This window comes from Cervus elaphus, chromosome 14 (assembly GCF_910594005.1).
Source record: "Cervus elaphus chromosome 14, mCerEla1.1, whole genome shotgun sequence".
NCBI lineage: Eukaryota > Metazoa > Chordata > Mammalia > Artiodactyla > Cervidae > Cervus > Cervus elaphus.
In genome coordinates, this window is record NC_057828.1 from 25,404,436 (window position 1) to 25,420,147 (window position 15,712).

The window sequence follows — 15,712 nt, forward strand, 5'->3', positions numbered from 1 at the left end:
TTATGTGTAATATAGTGTAATACCAAGAACAACCACTAAAAAAGCTATACAAAGAGACACTCAAAAACTCTATAGACACATTAAATGGAATTCTAAAATAAATTCAAGAAATCTAGAGAAAGGCAGAAAAAGATAACAAAAACAAAAAATAAAAACAAAACAAAATGGCAGAATTTAACTCTAATACAGTTGACTCTTGAAAAACACAGGTTGAACTGAGCAAGTACAATTACATGTGGAAATGTGGAATCCATGGAAATATAGATCTGTAGATGCAGGAGATACAGAGGGCTGACTATAAAGTTATACACAGATTTTCAACTGTGTAGAGGGTCAGTGCCCCAACCCCCACATTGTTCAAGAGTATATCAATATTTTTTTATTGTAGTTCAATAATTACATCAAATGTAAGTTATCTAAAAACATGTGCTCGGTCACTTCAATCATGTCTAACTCTTTGTGATCCCCATGGACCATAGAGGGTCAGGCTCCCCTGTCCATGGGATTCTCCAGGCAAGAATACTGGAGTGGGTTACCATGCCCTCCCCCAGGGGATCTTCCTGACCCAGAGATAGAACCCACATCTCCTGCATCTCCTGCACTGCAGACAACCTCTTTACCACTGAGCCAATGGGAAAGCCCAAAAAACCACCTACTAAAAGACACAAATTGTCAGCATAGATTAAAGAGCTTTACCAACTATATTCTGGCTACAAGAAACTCACTTCAAATATACAAATAGGTAGATTAAAAGGAAAAAGGATAGAAAAAAGATAAACATTAGAGATAATTGTCATTAAGCAAAAGAAAGAAGAGTGACTATATTATTATCATATAAAGTAAGAAAATTACTAAAGGCAGTGAGGGGCCTTATATTTTATAAAAGAGTAAGCACTCTAAGAAGGCATAGCAATCCTAAGTGTGCCTGCACCAAAAAACACAGCCTCAAAACATGTGAGGTAAAAACAGATAGAACTAAAAGGAAAAATAGGCAAATTGACAATTATAGTTGGATATGTCAACACTCACTTCTCAACAACTGATAGAACAACTAGACAGAAAATCAGCAAGACTATCTAAGAATTCAACAATACCATCAGTTATGGCCTGAATTCTGTTCTCTGCAAATTCGTATGTTGAAGCTCTAACCCACAGTACTTTGGTTGGGGCCGTATTTGAAGATAGAACCTTTACATAAATTATTCTGTTAAAACAAGGCCATTAGGGTAGGCTGTAATCCAATTTGATTAGTATCCTTATAAAAAGAATATATTTGGACACACAGAGAAAGAGACACCAGGGGTGTGTGCTCATACAGAAAAGACTTTGTGAAGACACAGTGAGAAAGCAGCCATCTGCAAGCCAAGGAGAGAGGTGTCAGGAGAAACCAAATCTGCCAACGCCTTGAACTTGGACTTCCAGGCTCCAGAACTGAGGAGAAAATAAATATTTACTGTTTAAACCACCTAGCCTGTAGTATTTTGTTGTGGCAGCTGTAGCAGGCTAATATACCATCAACCAACAGGATCTGACATTTATAGAGTATTCTGTCCAAAAATATCAAAATATGCATTCTTTTTGAGCACCCAGGAAACCAAAATAGACCATATCCTGGGCCATAAAACAAGCCTCAACAAATCTAAAAGAATCAAAGTACAATGTGTCCTTCAACCACAACAGAATCAACCTAGAAATCAATAAAAAAAGATAAGAAAAATCCAAACAATCCAAAACCAAACAACACTCTTCCAAATAATCTATGGGTCAGAGAGGAAGTCTCAAAGCAAATTTTAAAATATGTACAATTATCCAAATGAAAATGAAAATAGAGCATATCAAAATGTTTGGGACACAGCTAAAGCAGTGCTGCAGAAATTTATATCATTAAATGCACATGTTTAAAACAAGAAAAAGTTTCAAATCAGTAATTTTAGCTCCTATCTCAAGAATCTAGAAAAAGGAGAGCAAAGTCAATCCAAATCAAGGAGAAGAAATAATGATAAAAACTGGAGCAGAAATCAAGTCAAAACCAGAAAAACAAAGGAGAAAAAAAATTGAAACAAAGAGCTGGTTCTTTGCAAATGTCAATAAAATTGACAAACGTCTAGCAAGATATAAAAGAGAAAACACAAATTACCAAATTCAGGAATGAAGCAGAACATATCACTATAAATCTTGAAAACAACTGAAGAATAATAGGAGAATACTATGAACAACTCTGGGGCTTCCCAGGTGGCGCTAGTGGTAAAGAACCCTCCTGCCAATGCAGGAGACATAAGAGACACAGGTTTGATCCCTGAGTTGGGAAGATCCCCTAGAGAAGGAAATGGTAACCCACTCCAGTATTCTTGCCTAGAAAATTCCATGGACAGAGGAGCCTGGCAGGCTACAGTCCATAGGGCTGCAAAGAGTCAGACACAACTGAAACAACTTAGTGTGAACAACTATACACACATAAATTTGTCAAAATTGACCAATTCCCAAAAAATGCAAACTATCACAATTCAGCCTATATAATATAATATAATATAGATTATATGAACAGCTCTCAAACTAAGAAGAAAATTGAATGTCTAACTTAAAATCTTCCAAAAATGTAATTTCCTGGCTCAGATGGTCTCACTTGAGAATTCCATCAAACGTTTAAAGGAGAATAAACACTAATTCTAGTGTTCCTCTTCCTCTAAGAGACTCAAGTTGGCACGATATTATCAGCAAATATCTTCCTCTTCATATTGAAGCAGTACTAGGGAGCCAAATGGTAAAACAGAAACAATATAGAATTTAGATTATGAGGATACAGTGAAAGTTCAACCATTACAGCAGTGCTTCTCTAACCTTACCATGCATCAAAATCACCTGGAGCAATTCTTAAAGTTTTCTGGACCCCACCTGAAGAGTTTCAGATTCAGTATGTCTGAGGCAGAGACTGAGAATTTATATTTCTAACCAGTTCCCAGGTGACACTGTTGCTGTTGGTCCAGGAAGCACACTTTACTTCTTAGTAGCTTTGTGACCATAAGTACGTCACTTACCTCTTTAAGTTTCAGTGACCTCATCTGTAAAATTCAGACAGCAGTAATATTTATCCAAACTATCTAAAAGAGTATGTCATGAACATCAAGATTTAGAAAATGCTTATGAAAACATTTTGCAACTTAGAAAGTACTATATAAATTCATTCCTTCGTTCAAAAAATATTTTTGTAGCACATTATGGGCTGGTACTGCTAGGAACTGACACCAAATCAATTATTAGAGCCTGTAATCTGGTATGGAAGAAACACATTAAATAAACAATTAATTATGAGTGTACATAATTATTGTCATTAATAAAAATATTTCAGCTAAGTTTTTAAATTTTGCAATATAGTAGAAGTACACAACTAAAAACAAATCGATCAATCAAGTACTGAGGCCATCAGTTCAGTTCAGTTGCTCAGTCATGTGTCTCTTTGTGACACCATGGACTGCCACACACCAGGCTTCCCTGTCCATCACCAACTCCCAGAGCTTACTCAAACTCATGTCCATCAAGTCAGTGATGCCATCCAACCATCTCATCCTCTGTCGTCCCCTTCAATCTTTCCCAGCATCAGGGTCTTTTCTAATGAGTCAGTTCTTCCCATCAGGTAGCCAAAGTATTGGAGTTTCAGCTTCAGCATCAGTCCTTCCAATGAATATTCAGGACTGATTTCCGTTAGGATTGACTGGTTGGCTCTCCTTGCAGTCCAAGGGACTCTCAAGAGTCTTCTCTAACACCACAGTTCAAAAGCATCAATTCTTCAGCATTCAGCTTTGTTTATAAAGAAAGAAAACTTTCTTATAAAGAAAACTGAGGCCATTAAAAAAGTTGAAGTCATATCAACTCATTAGCTATACTTGAGATGACTGCGTTCCTTCCATGGAAAAATCAGTTAAGGAAAAAAAAATCTCAAGCCCTCCTAAATTGCTGTCAAGCAAGTCAAGTAAGTTTTGTAGTATTTAGAGTATGTAGAATATAGCAATCAGATGCAGTCAGAAAGGGCAATTGAAGGGAAATACACTCAACATTCCCTTCCAGCACCTGCAGGAAGCAGTCCTCACCATGCACTTGTAGATTTCAACAGCACTTTATGCTTTGCAGGCTTTTAATCAGAGCCACAGCATACTGCCTTTTATTAAATCTGACTGGAAATAAACTAGGTGCTTTTCTTAATCAAGCCCACACTGCAGCTTAAATCACTTTTAGGCCAAACTGCATTCTCCTGTGTGGGAGGCAATCTCATCAGAACAGTCTCTAGGAGAATTTTATCTTTGGGCAAGGACTTCAAAGCTTTCTCAAGCAGGCAATGAATTAGGGACTCTGTCTGCCCTCCAAGAATATCCAGCAGGCTGAAAGAACCCTATGCCACCAGTCGCTCTTGGTGACAAATTGGTGGTTTGCTCATAAACTTGATAATCCAACCAAACTGAGCTAGGGTTGGATTGGAGGCCCCTTTTATGATCTATTCTGAGTCCATTTACAGTGAAAAATTGCACTCTTTTTTTTTCTGCTTAATACTTTAAAAAGGCAAAGTATATGATTTTCTCCAAGAAGTCTCCATAAGCTATTTATGGAAGAGAGAACTTTGTTTTCCAGAATGCATTCTCCAGGAAGAAACCACATTTTTAGTTTGAAAATGAAATTTACCCTTACTTCTCCTGTGTCTCATTCACAACCAAGGGCAGTTCTGCAAATCTGAATCAGACACCTCAGTAGGTGATAGGTCTGTACACAATCAACTTTATGTAGTTCAATAGCTTGAATCCATCCATCTTTATAGTTTATCCTTCAAAAATATCTCCACCATCTCTTTCTATTTTCCTTTATCTTTCTCATCCCCTTTCCCTTTTTTCTTTCCACACCAATCATAGGAATAGAAATGTCTCTAGATCTGAGAGAGCCTAAGAGGCCAACCTCGCCCAGCCCTCCACATATCTCATGCCTAGAATCACCAACATTAGTTATCGACCACATCTGTATCACTCCTTCATTTGTGTCAAAACAGGTTTCAGAGCAAGGTTCCCCGGGTCTGTTTGCATATGTCAGCAATGGGAAAAAATGGAGATCTATCAAGGGGACAGCTGGGCGGGAAAAGGAGACAGACAGAATACTGCCACAGGCTGGACTCCCTGGGAATCAGACTCTGACTCAGAGATTTGCGTGCAGCAGGCTAACCGGTCAGAAAGCTCAGAATGAACTCCTGTCGGGCAGAGAAGGCAAGCTGTGATATAGTTACAACAAATGCCTCAGTCAATCTATAGAGAGCTCTGGAGCTGGAAGGGCCATAAAAAGACATTCCAAATTGGGTAAGAGTTATGTCTTTTAACTCTACATTGTATCAGACCAATCACTGGATCCAGGCTGACCCCAGGAAGGGAGTATAATATTGATGGTGGAAGCTCTCTTCAACAGAGTACAGTCACCAGAAGGGAACTCATCCACCAACACCCTTGACAGCTGGAGGAATGAGTGTATAAGCCTTGAGCCAGGAGATCTGGGCAACACACCAGGCATCTACTATCTACTATCCTGGAAGTGGCATGATTTTGCCTTGATCACCAAGCTTTAAGGAGATCAGACTCACTGTTACTATGGGGAATAGTGAGAATCAGTCAGGAAACAGATGACACGGTAGTGCGCTAGTACCACATCAAGATGCGGTAGTGTAAAGAAGGCTTAATTAATGGCCTGGCCCAAAAGTTTGGTTGGGTTTTCTGTAACATCTTATGGAAAAATCCAAACAAACTTTTTGGCCAACCCAGTACAATGGTGCTATTTGCAAAGATATAGGTGAGGTACAAGGGAAGAACAAGGTTGCCATGTAACCATCACTATTCCCAGGCTAGAGGAAAGAAAGGAAGAAGAGGGTACTGGAACCCGGAGAGCAAATATCATGCAGAGAAAACCATGTAAAAAGGAGCAGAGACTTTCACTGAGGTCACAGTCAGTCAGTTCCAAGTTCTCACAAAGAGGAATCCAGGGTAATGAATACACCAAACTCATTCTCTGATCATGGCTCCCACTGGCCCAACCCAATCAAGCAAGGGAGCCTATTGCTGTAGTCCACTTAGGTCAACCTCCTGGGACAGAGGAGAGGAAAGAAGAGGAGTGAATGGATATAAAGCCACAGGCAGAAACTATCTGACACAGCTTTAAAGGGACCTTTATTGCACAAAACATTCAACTTTCATGCTAGCTCCCATTTTTAGCAACAAGGTAGTGGATGTCAGTCTGTGTCCACAGCTGAGCCCACATCTTAGAGAACAAGTTCATAATTGCTAAGCATAGTAACTGTGGGGAGTCAATGTATGTTCAGAGATCAGGGAGGACTCTTTTTAAAAAAAATTTTTTTAAGGCTTTGGAATATACTGATAATGAAAGTCAATAATCAGGGAGTGGGCACTTAAGAAAGAGAAAAAAAGAATAGCAGTAATGAGGAGCTTACACCCTGGAAATATTCCAATCGTCTAAGAGCCTACAAAGAAAACTTTGAACTCTATAGACACTGAGTTAAAATCAATACAACACTTACATCTTTGAAGTTCCACAGGTGATCTTGATGCATAATTTTCAATAAAGTGTGAAATAAGTTACAAGGATGTAATGTACAGCACAGAGAATATAGTCAGTATTTTATAATAATTTTGTATTGAGTATAATCTATAAAAATATTGAATAACCATGTTGTATACCTGAAACTATTATATTAATAATATTATAAATCAACTATACTTAAACTTTAAAAAAAACATTGTCAAAGTCTCTGCAGGGATAGGCTCAGAGTAGAAGTACTTGGGATTCCTACAAAACATAGGAAAAAAGAGAAAAAAATTCCCAAGCCAAAGAAGAACATTTTGTCACTGCCCCTTAGCTTTTGGTAAAAGACTGGTATAAAGATTATGGTATAAAGACTATGAAGGCATAAAGTAATTGGAGAATGTTTTCTGAAAGCTAATGCCAAATAACTTGAGCACAAAACCCAGTTGCTCTTTCTTATTTGATTATCGTTCACTATTCTTATTAGAAATAAGATTCAAATATTCTTATTTACAGTTATATGCTATTTGCAAACATGAGCCAAAGCATATAGAGGAGTGAAGATTATGAGAGTCTTCTCAAAATGCAACCCTATTGTGTGGTAAATTTAACTAAGCCTGATATATATCAAAACTGAGGGGAAATTTGTCATTATAAAAATTAGTGACATATAAATATCACTGGCAGGAATGTGAATTGGTACAGCTCCTATGAAGAACAGTATGGAGGTTCCTTAAAAAACTAAAAATAACATACACACTACTGTATATAAAATAGATAACTAAAAAGGACCTACTCTGGGGCTTCCCTGGTAGTTTACTGGTAAAGAATCCGCCTGCCAATGCAGGAGACCTGGGTTCAATCCCTGGTTTGGGAAGATCCTCTGAAGGAGGGCATGACAACCCACTCCAGGATTCTTGCCTGGGAAATCCCATGGACAGAGGAGCCTGGCAGGCTAGAGTTCATGGTGTCACAAAAAACTCAGGCACGACTTAGCGACTAAAAACCAACAACAACAAGGACCTACTCGATAGCACAGAGAACTCTTCTCAATCCTCTGTAACGACTTAGATAGGAAAATAATCTTAAAAAGAGTGGACAGAAGAATAACTGGTTCACTTTACAGCAGAAATAACACAACATTTTAAATCAACTATACTCCAATAAAAATCTTTTAAAAACTAAAAATAGAGCTCCCATGTGATCCTGCAGTCTCACTGCTGGGCATATATCTGGAAAAAACCATAATTCAAAAAGATACATGCACCCCAATGTTCATAGCAGCACTAATTTACAATAGCCAAGAATGGAAGTAACCTAAGTTACTCTGTCCATCAACAGAGGAATGGACAATGAAGATGTGGTATATATATACAGAGAAATATCACTCAACCTTAAGAAAATAATGAAATAATGCCATTTGCTGCAACATGGATGGACCCAGAGATTATCATGCTGAGTGGAGTAAGTTAGACAAAGACAAATAGCATATGATATTGCTTCTATGTGAAATCTAAACAAATAATACAAATGAACTTATTCACAAAACAGAAATAGACTTACAGTCATAGAAAAAAAAACTTACAGTTACCAAAGGAGAAAGGGGGAGGGATAAATTAAGAGTTTCAGATTAAAATATACACATTACTATATATAAAATAGATAACCTGCAAGGACCTACTTGCTGTATACCACAGGGAACTACACTCAATATCTTGTAATAATGGACTATAGAAGAGAATGTTTTTAAAAATATATTAAAAGATTATATATGTAGATTACTGAATCATTTTGCTATATACCTGAAACTATCAATGTTGTAGTCAACTATATTTCAATAAAAATTTGAAAATTAGAATTGTTTAAAAATTGGTGACAGAGTTGTGGAAAAGAAGTTAGAAAAGTGGCAACCTCAAATCATCTCCCGATCTCTCCATTTCCAACTCCACTATATGTATATGTGTATATAGATAGATAGATAGATAGATAGATAGATATATCTTTAGCGAAAGGCCATGGGATCCATGATCACCTAGGTACAGGTGAAACCTTGAGTTCTGCATAAAATTAAAGAGAGAACTGAGACCAGCATTTCTCTCTGACAGCTGGCCTAAAAAAAAAAAAACTAGGAGGGACCTACGGGAATGGTTTGAGTATTTCTTTTTCCCAAAGTTGGAAGAATGCAAGGAGATAGGGGAGAAATGATGCTTTGATAGCTTCCTTGCTACTGGCAGAACTACGGCCATTGTGACAGACTTTAATTTCTTGGGCTCCAAAATCACTGTGGACAGTGACTGCAACCATGAAATTAAAGGATACTTGCTCCTTGGAAGAAAAGCTATGACACACCTAGACAGCAATTAAAAAGCAGAGACATTACTTTGCCCACAAAGGTCTATATAGTCAGAGCTATGGTTTTTACAGTAGTCATGTACAGATGTGAGAGTTGGACCATAAAGAAGGCTGAGCACTGAAGAATTGATGTTTTTGAACAGTGGTGCTGGAGAAGACTCTTGAGAGTCACTTGGACAGTAAGGAGATCAAACCAGTCAGTCCTAAAGGAAATCAACCCTGAATATTCATTGGAAGGACTGATGCTGAAGTTCTGATATTTTAGCCACCTGATGCAATGAGCCAACTCACTGGAAAAGACGCTGATGCTGGGAAAGATTGAGGGCAGGAGGAGAAGTGGGCAAGAGAGGATGAGATGGTTGGATGGCATAATTGACTCAATGGGTGTGAGTTTGAGCAAACTCCAGGGGTTAGTGAAGGACAGGGAAGTCTTGTGTGCTGTAATCGATGGGATAGTGAAGAGTCAGACACAACTGAGCAACTGAACAACAAAAATACCTAAAACCAGACCTGAGCCTCCATGAGTTCACAGAGTAGAATAGCATCTAAGGGTGTTCAGCATCCAGAACTGAGAAAATATATGGGAACAAAGCAGGTATATGTATCTACAATCAGCAGAAAATAATTAAATTCTCCCATTTAAAACAGACTGACAGGTTAACCTAACCAACAATAAAGCTATATTCCATTTACAAGAAACATACTTTTAAAAAGATAATGAATGGTTAACAACAAAGCAAAGGACAAGAAAATGCCAACCAAATGTGAAGGATATGATGAAACCAAATGTGGAACATTATATGAATAAAAGGTACAACTTATGAAGAAGATAAACTAGTGATAAATACATCACATAACATAGCAGTTAAATATAGGAAACACATAAAGCTAAAAATACAAAGAAATTTGACTAAAATACAATTATAGAAAGAGATTTTAATATATTTCTTATAAAAATTGAACATACCCAGTAATGAAGGTATAAATAATTTAAGCAAATTAAGTAATACTTAGTTTAGGTACAGTAGAATCTTAAATCCCTTGGATAAAGATCATATATTCATTCCATGTATTTGTGGAACATTTACAAAAGCAAATTATGTATTTGACCAGGAAAGAAAAGTTTAACAAATTGAATATAACAGAAATTTTACAGGCCACATTTTCTGATAATAATACAATAAAATTACAAATAATAAAAAGTTGATGCCAAGGACTTAACCGGTTGTCCAGTGGTTGAGACTCTGAGCTTCCACTGCAGGAGGCATATGTTCAATCCCAGGTTGGGGAACTAGGACTGTAAATGCTGCTCAGCATGGCAAAAAAAATAAATTAATTAATTATATTAGTGTATTTACAAATACCTAGATAATCATTTGTTCAAAGGGGAAAACTAATTCACAAACTATCTGAAGAGTAATGAGAAGGAGTACACTTCATATTAAATCCTATGATACTTGTTGTTGTTCAGTCACTCAGTTGTGTCCGACTCTTCGTGAACCCAAGGACTGCACACCAGGCCTCCCTGCCCTTCACCATCTCCCAGAGCTTGCTCAAACTCATGTCCATTGAGTTGGTGATGCCATCCAACCATCTCATCCTCTGTCATCCACTTCTCCTGCCTTCAATCTTTCCTAACATCAGAGGCTTTTCTATTGAGTCAGCTCTTAAACAAAAGCTTAATCATAGCTTTAAATGTCTTCAAAATTTAGAAACACATTTAAAACAAAAGAACTAAGTTCACAGTTCACATATTACCAAATTAAAAATAGACCATTAAAATCAATTAAAAACACATAGGAAGAGTGAGTTAATAAATCTAAAATATGTTATTAGTAAATGAGAAAATAAAGTTGATAGACATGATATTTATTTTTGGAAAACAAGATAAAATAAGGAATACCATTGTATAGTTGATTATAGCATGAATAGATGAGATTAGGATTGAGGAAAGGGATAAAAATAAGAATATATTGTATAGCACAGGTAATATAGCCAATATTTTATAGTAACTTTAAATGGAGTACAGTCTATAAAAATATTGGATCATTAGGTTGTACACCTGAAACTAATGTAATATTGTGAACCTACTATACTTCATTTTTTTTTAAAAAGAGAAAAAGGATTAAAAATCACAGATTCAGGAGAGATCAAAAGAATTATAAGACAACATTTCATACAAAATTGTGCCAACAAATGTTCAAATCCTTAAGACAGAAATGATTTGCTTATAATATAAAAGTATTTTTTTTAAAGTGAGGAAAACTTGAATAGACTAATAGCCTAGAATGAAATGGTAAAGGTAATTTAAATCTACTATGGACAAGGGCACAGAATGGATGGGTCAACAGCTAAGCTTTATCTGATCTTTACAATACAGGTAAATTTGATGCTATTTAAACTGCTCTGGCCATAGAAATTATGCTTCCCAATTCACTTTATGAAATCAGTATATCTCTAAGACCAGAACATAGCAAGTGAATAAAAATAATCTCACTTCTAAATATAAAAGCAAAATTTCTAAGTAAAATAGAAATACAGCAATCTTCAAATGAATAATATACTATGACTAAGGAAGGCTTATTCAAGAAATGCAAGAGTGATTCACTATTGGCAATACCTATAAACCCTCCATAAATTCCTTGTCATACTTCCCACTGTCTGACCACCACCTCTGATCTTTCTAGCTCATTCTCTTTCATACTCACATCCTACCATTATTCCCTAGAACAGGATCACTAATCCATTGGTCATGCAATTTTCCACTGGCCTTCACCCCTATCCCAGCTTTACTCCAAGAGTCCTTGCACACACCTTCAACAATCTTGCCCTCTCTGATTTTGCAAATACTTTCTTAGAATACCACAATCCTGACTAAACCCGACACTCTAACTCTTATGCTCTTACCCATGTATCTGAGCATGACTAATGAAAAAGACTCTGCAAACTAGCCACTCTGACTTGGTCACTAGCTTATTTGCCACTGTAATTCAAATAGCCCCTCAGTGCTGCTTGGTAATCACACTAGATTTCCCTGGATCTCTCACTTCCCCATATTTCCCCTTCTCTCTCCTTCAGCCTCTACTACTTCCTCACACAGCCTTATGCTCAGCTGACAGTCTTATTTCCCACTTCGATGAGAAAACTGAAAAATCAGAAAATATTTTCAACAGACTCACACTACCATCTCTACCAACACCTGCAGACATCTGAACCAACACACTCTGCTTTCCTGCCTTGTATTAATGACACGCTCCACCTAAAGCAACACATCTTTTGTGCTTTCAATCCCGTATTTGTACACTCGATACCCTCAAAAATGTGTGCACTGTCTCCAATCCCTCTCCTTCTATACTCAATGCTTCTCTTTCCAACATTTAGAAAAACGTCAAGCCTACTGAAAAATTACAAGAACAGTAGGATGAATATTCAAACACTCTTCAGAGAAGAACAATTTCAAAAAGCCATCACATGTGTGGAAATAGGCACAAACTCATTAGTAAGGGCAGGAAAATAACACTTGAGATTGATCACGCTGAGAAAAACTAAAATAACAATAATACCTATTACTGGTAAAGCTGAGGAGAAAACAGGCAATGGTAGAAATGGGAAATGTCATAGACTTAATCTATGTGGGGACAAATGGGATGCTATAAAGCATTTCTTTATTAAAATTGGTGTAATAACATTTTGAAAAGGCTGCATCAAAACAGTAGCCCTGAATGGAAGTTCTTACCTTCCAAGTATGTTCCCTGACCCAGAAAAAATACCCAAGATCCTGGGACAAGAAACAGAAGGAAGTGGAAATGGAGAAAGAAAAGGAAAGGCTGACTGGCCTGAAGCCCAGTAACCCTGACCCTAACCTTGACCCTGAGATTCCTTGCCAGTCATATCGTCAGAGCACTAGAAATTTTCTAAAGGATTTGTTGAATTTCACCAGGAGTAATGAGTACTGACTTCCAACACAATTAAAATTCTTTACCCCAGTATTGAAAATCTCCAGCACACAAGTTGTATTCCAGTTGTCTATAGCCTAGAATTCATTTGCAAAAAAAAAAAAAAAAGAGTATGATAAATTTCCTAAAGCAGCTCACCAAACTTAAGTCACTCAAACCAATGATAGCAGAGAAAATATAAAATCTTGTTGCTAAAGTACATTATTTGAACACATTTGGGGTTCCCCTTTGAACCTAAACTCCATTTCCAACAGTCAAGTGCATTGGTCACTGGGAAGATGGTTCCCTATGAGAAGAGAATACAAAGGCAGCAAGAGACCAGTTTCTTGGTCATTTCCTATCACACTATATGCCCATATCTCTTCCACTGAATCTCCAAATGGAGAATAATAACAACATCCACCACTTGACCCTGGTCAAGTTCAGTTCAGGATTCTTTTCACATGCTTGATTTAATTTAATCCTTACACAATGCTGTGATGTAGATATTATTATCTCCATCTTACTTAAGTAAGGCAATAGGTTTACTTAAGTTGTCCTCTGCCATGTAAATAGTAAGTGACTGAGGGAAGCTTATCTGATTCTAAAGCCATGTTCTTAGCTACTGAAACTGTTAATCGCTCAGTCATGTCCAACTCTTTGTGACCCCATGGACTGTAGCCCACCAGGCTCCGCTGTCCATGGAATTCTCCTAGCAAGAATACTGGAGTGGGTAGCCATTCCCTTCTCCAGGGGTCTTTCTGACCCAGAGATCAAACCCAGATCTCCTACACTGCAGGAACATTCTTTACCATCTGAGCCACAGGGGAGTCCTGTTATCTCCTAAACTCCATCAAATTCCTGGTCTCTGCCCCTAGAATCCTGAGTCACCCACTCCTGTGCTGGGTTCTTAGACCATGTGCTTAAATCCAAATTCCACACATGTATCCCGCACAGCCACCCACCCAGAAGAGAATATGTGGGCATTTGAATAACACAAATCTGCTTCTGAGAACACGACTTAGAATATACGGATCTGCCATTCAAATGGATGGAATCATTTTAGATCCACTGGAACGCTCCTGGCTAGCATTTGGTTATGTCTCTAGAGTCTTTAGAGATAAAGATTTTATTCTAATTGCAGAAGAAATTTAATCAGAGTCTAACTGGCTCTAAACACTCCACATTCGGGAACATTTTGACTCGTGAATGTCCTTGACCTTGTATGCTAGCCCCACCTGAATCCGGCACACAAGGTTCTTGTTTAATAGGTGACCTTCCCAACATAGCTGCAGACATTAGCTCTCCCTGCAAGGTCTCTCTGGGGAAGCATAAGAGACAGATTTGCCTTTCAGCTTTCCAAATCCTTTGTTTGGGGTTTCAGAAAATAACCCACAATCACAGCACTCCCTGTAGCTATCATCACTTTACTTTTTAGAAAGTTGAATCACTTTGGAGTTTTGTGCTATATTCATTTTTGCTCTGATCTCATTTTTTCCCCTCTCTTCATTTTTTCCACTTAAGGGGCCACGTCCTCACATTTTGCCTAAGGTTCTTTTCCAGGAGAGGTGATAATAGCTAAGTTAAGTGATGAAAACTTCTGAAATATTTCCTGTGGGTCACTTGGGGCTGTCGCATTTCTTCTTCCTCTTAACACTACAGACAAAGGGAATGATGGGACAGGATAGCATTGAGATACTATAACAGGTAGACAGCTTAACCAAGATGAGCTCATTTCCCATTTTGGAGGAGATGGATTGTTTAAGAACTGATTTCTCAAATGATATCATCATCCTGTAAGGAAAAAAGTCTATGAGACAAAGGACTCCAAGAGAGCAGCATGCTCTTCAAACAAAGAGCCCCTTAAACAGCAGCAGACCAGCCCATATGAAAAGGCAAAGGAAACCAGAGATCAGGTTGGCCACACCTGAACTCTACAGGCTTCCAAAAGCGGGAACTGGGCTATAGCACTGTCGATGAGAAAACCACATTCATTCATTCTTTTTTTTTTCCCTTAATTTTTTAAAATTCATTTTTCAATTGGAGTATAATTGCCTTATAATGTGTTAGTTTCTGCTGAACAACAGCGTAGATCAGCTATACGTGTATATATGTCCCCTCCTTCTTGGACCTTGCTCTATCCCGCCACATGCCACCCCCCAGGTCATCACAGAGCACCCAGCTGAGTTCTCTGTGCGGTACAGCTAGCTTCCCACTATATCTGCTCTATACTTGGTAGTGTGTATACGTCAACGCCACTCTTTCAATTCATCCCACCCTCTCCTTCCTAACCCCCACCCCATGTCCACAAGCCCATTCTCTACATCTGCATCCCTATGCCTGCCCTGCAAATCATTCACTCTTTTATTCATGCTAGTTACTGAATATTCATTAAGTTCCTAAATACTTTACGCTAGGCCCTAAGATATAACTTGGGCTTCCCTGGTGGCTCAGAGGTTAAAGCATCTGCCTCCAATGCGGGAGACCCGGGTTCGATCCCTGGGTTGGGAAGATCCCCTGGAGAAGGAAATGGTAACCCACTCCAGTATTCTTGCCTGGAGAATCCCATGGATGGAGGAGCCTGGTAGGGTCGCAAAGAGTCCGATACGACTGAGCGACTTCACTTTCACTTTTTTCAAACCTCAATTCTTAACCAACAAAGACTCCTTCTCACTCAAGCACAATGGCTTGTATTGAAAACATTTTTCATCATAGGGCTTCTATTTTAACATCAAAAACTTTGATGAGAGCAATTATAGGAAACCCACTCTTAAAGTTCATTGGCTAGAAAATCAACTATGCATATCGACTTACAGATTCCTTACAGTAATTCTGGGTGGTTCCCAGGTGCAGAGAAGCATTGC

The 15,712-nt window shown here is 38.0% G+C and overlaps 1 non-coding gene across 1 annotated transcript; it reads left to right on the forward strand.

The window, feature by feature from the left end:
• The first annotated feature begins 15,287 nt into the window (after positions 1 to 15,287).
• On the forward strand, positions 15,288 to 15,359 carry TRNAW-CCA. Its single transcript has one exon. It is a non-coding gene; the product is annotated as a tRNA-Trp (tRNA).
• The last annotated feature ends 353 nt before the right edge of the window (positions 15,360 to 15,712 follow it).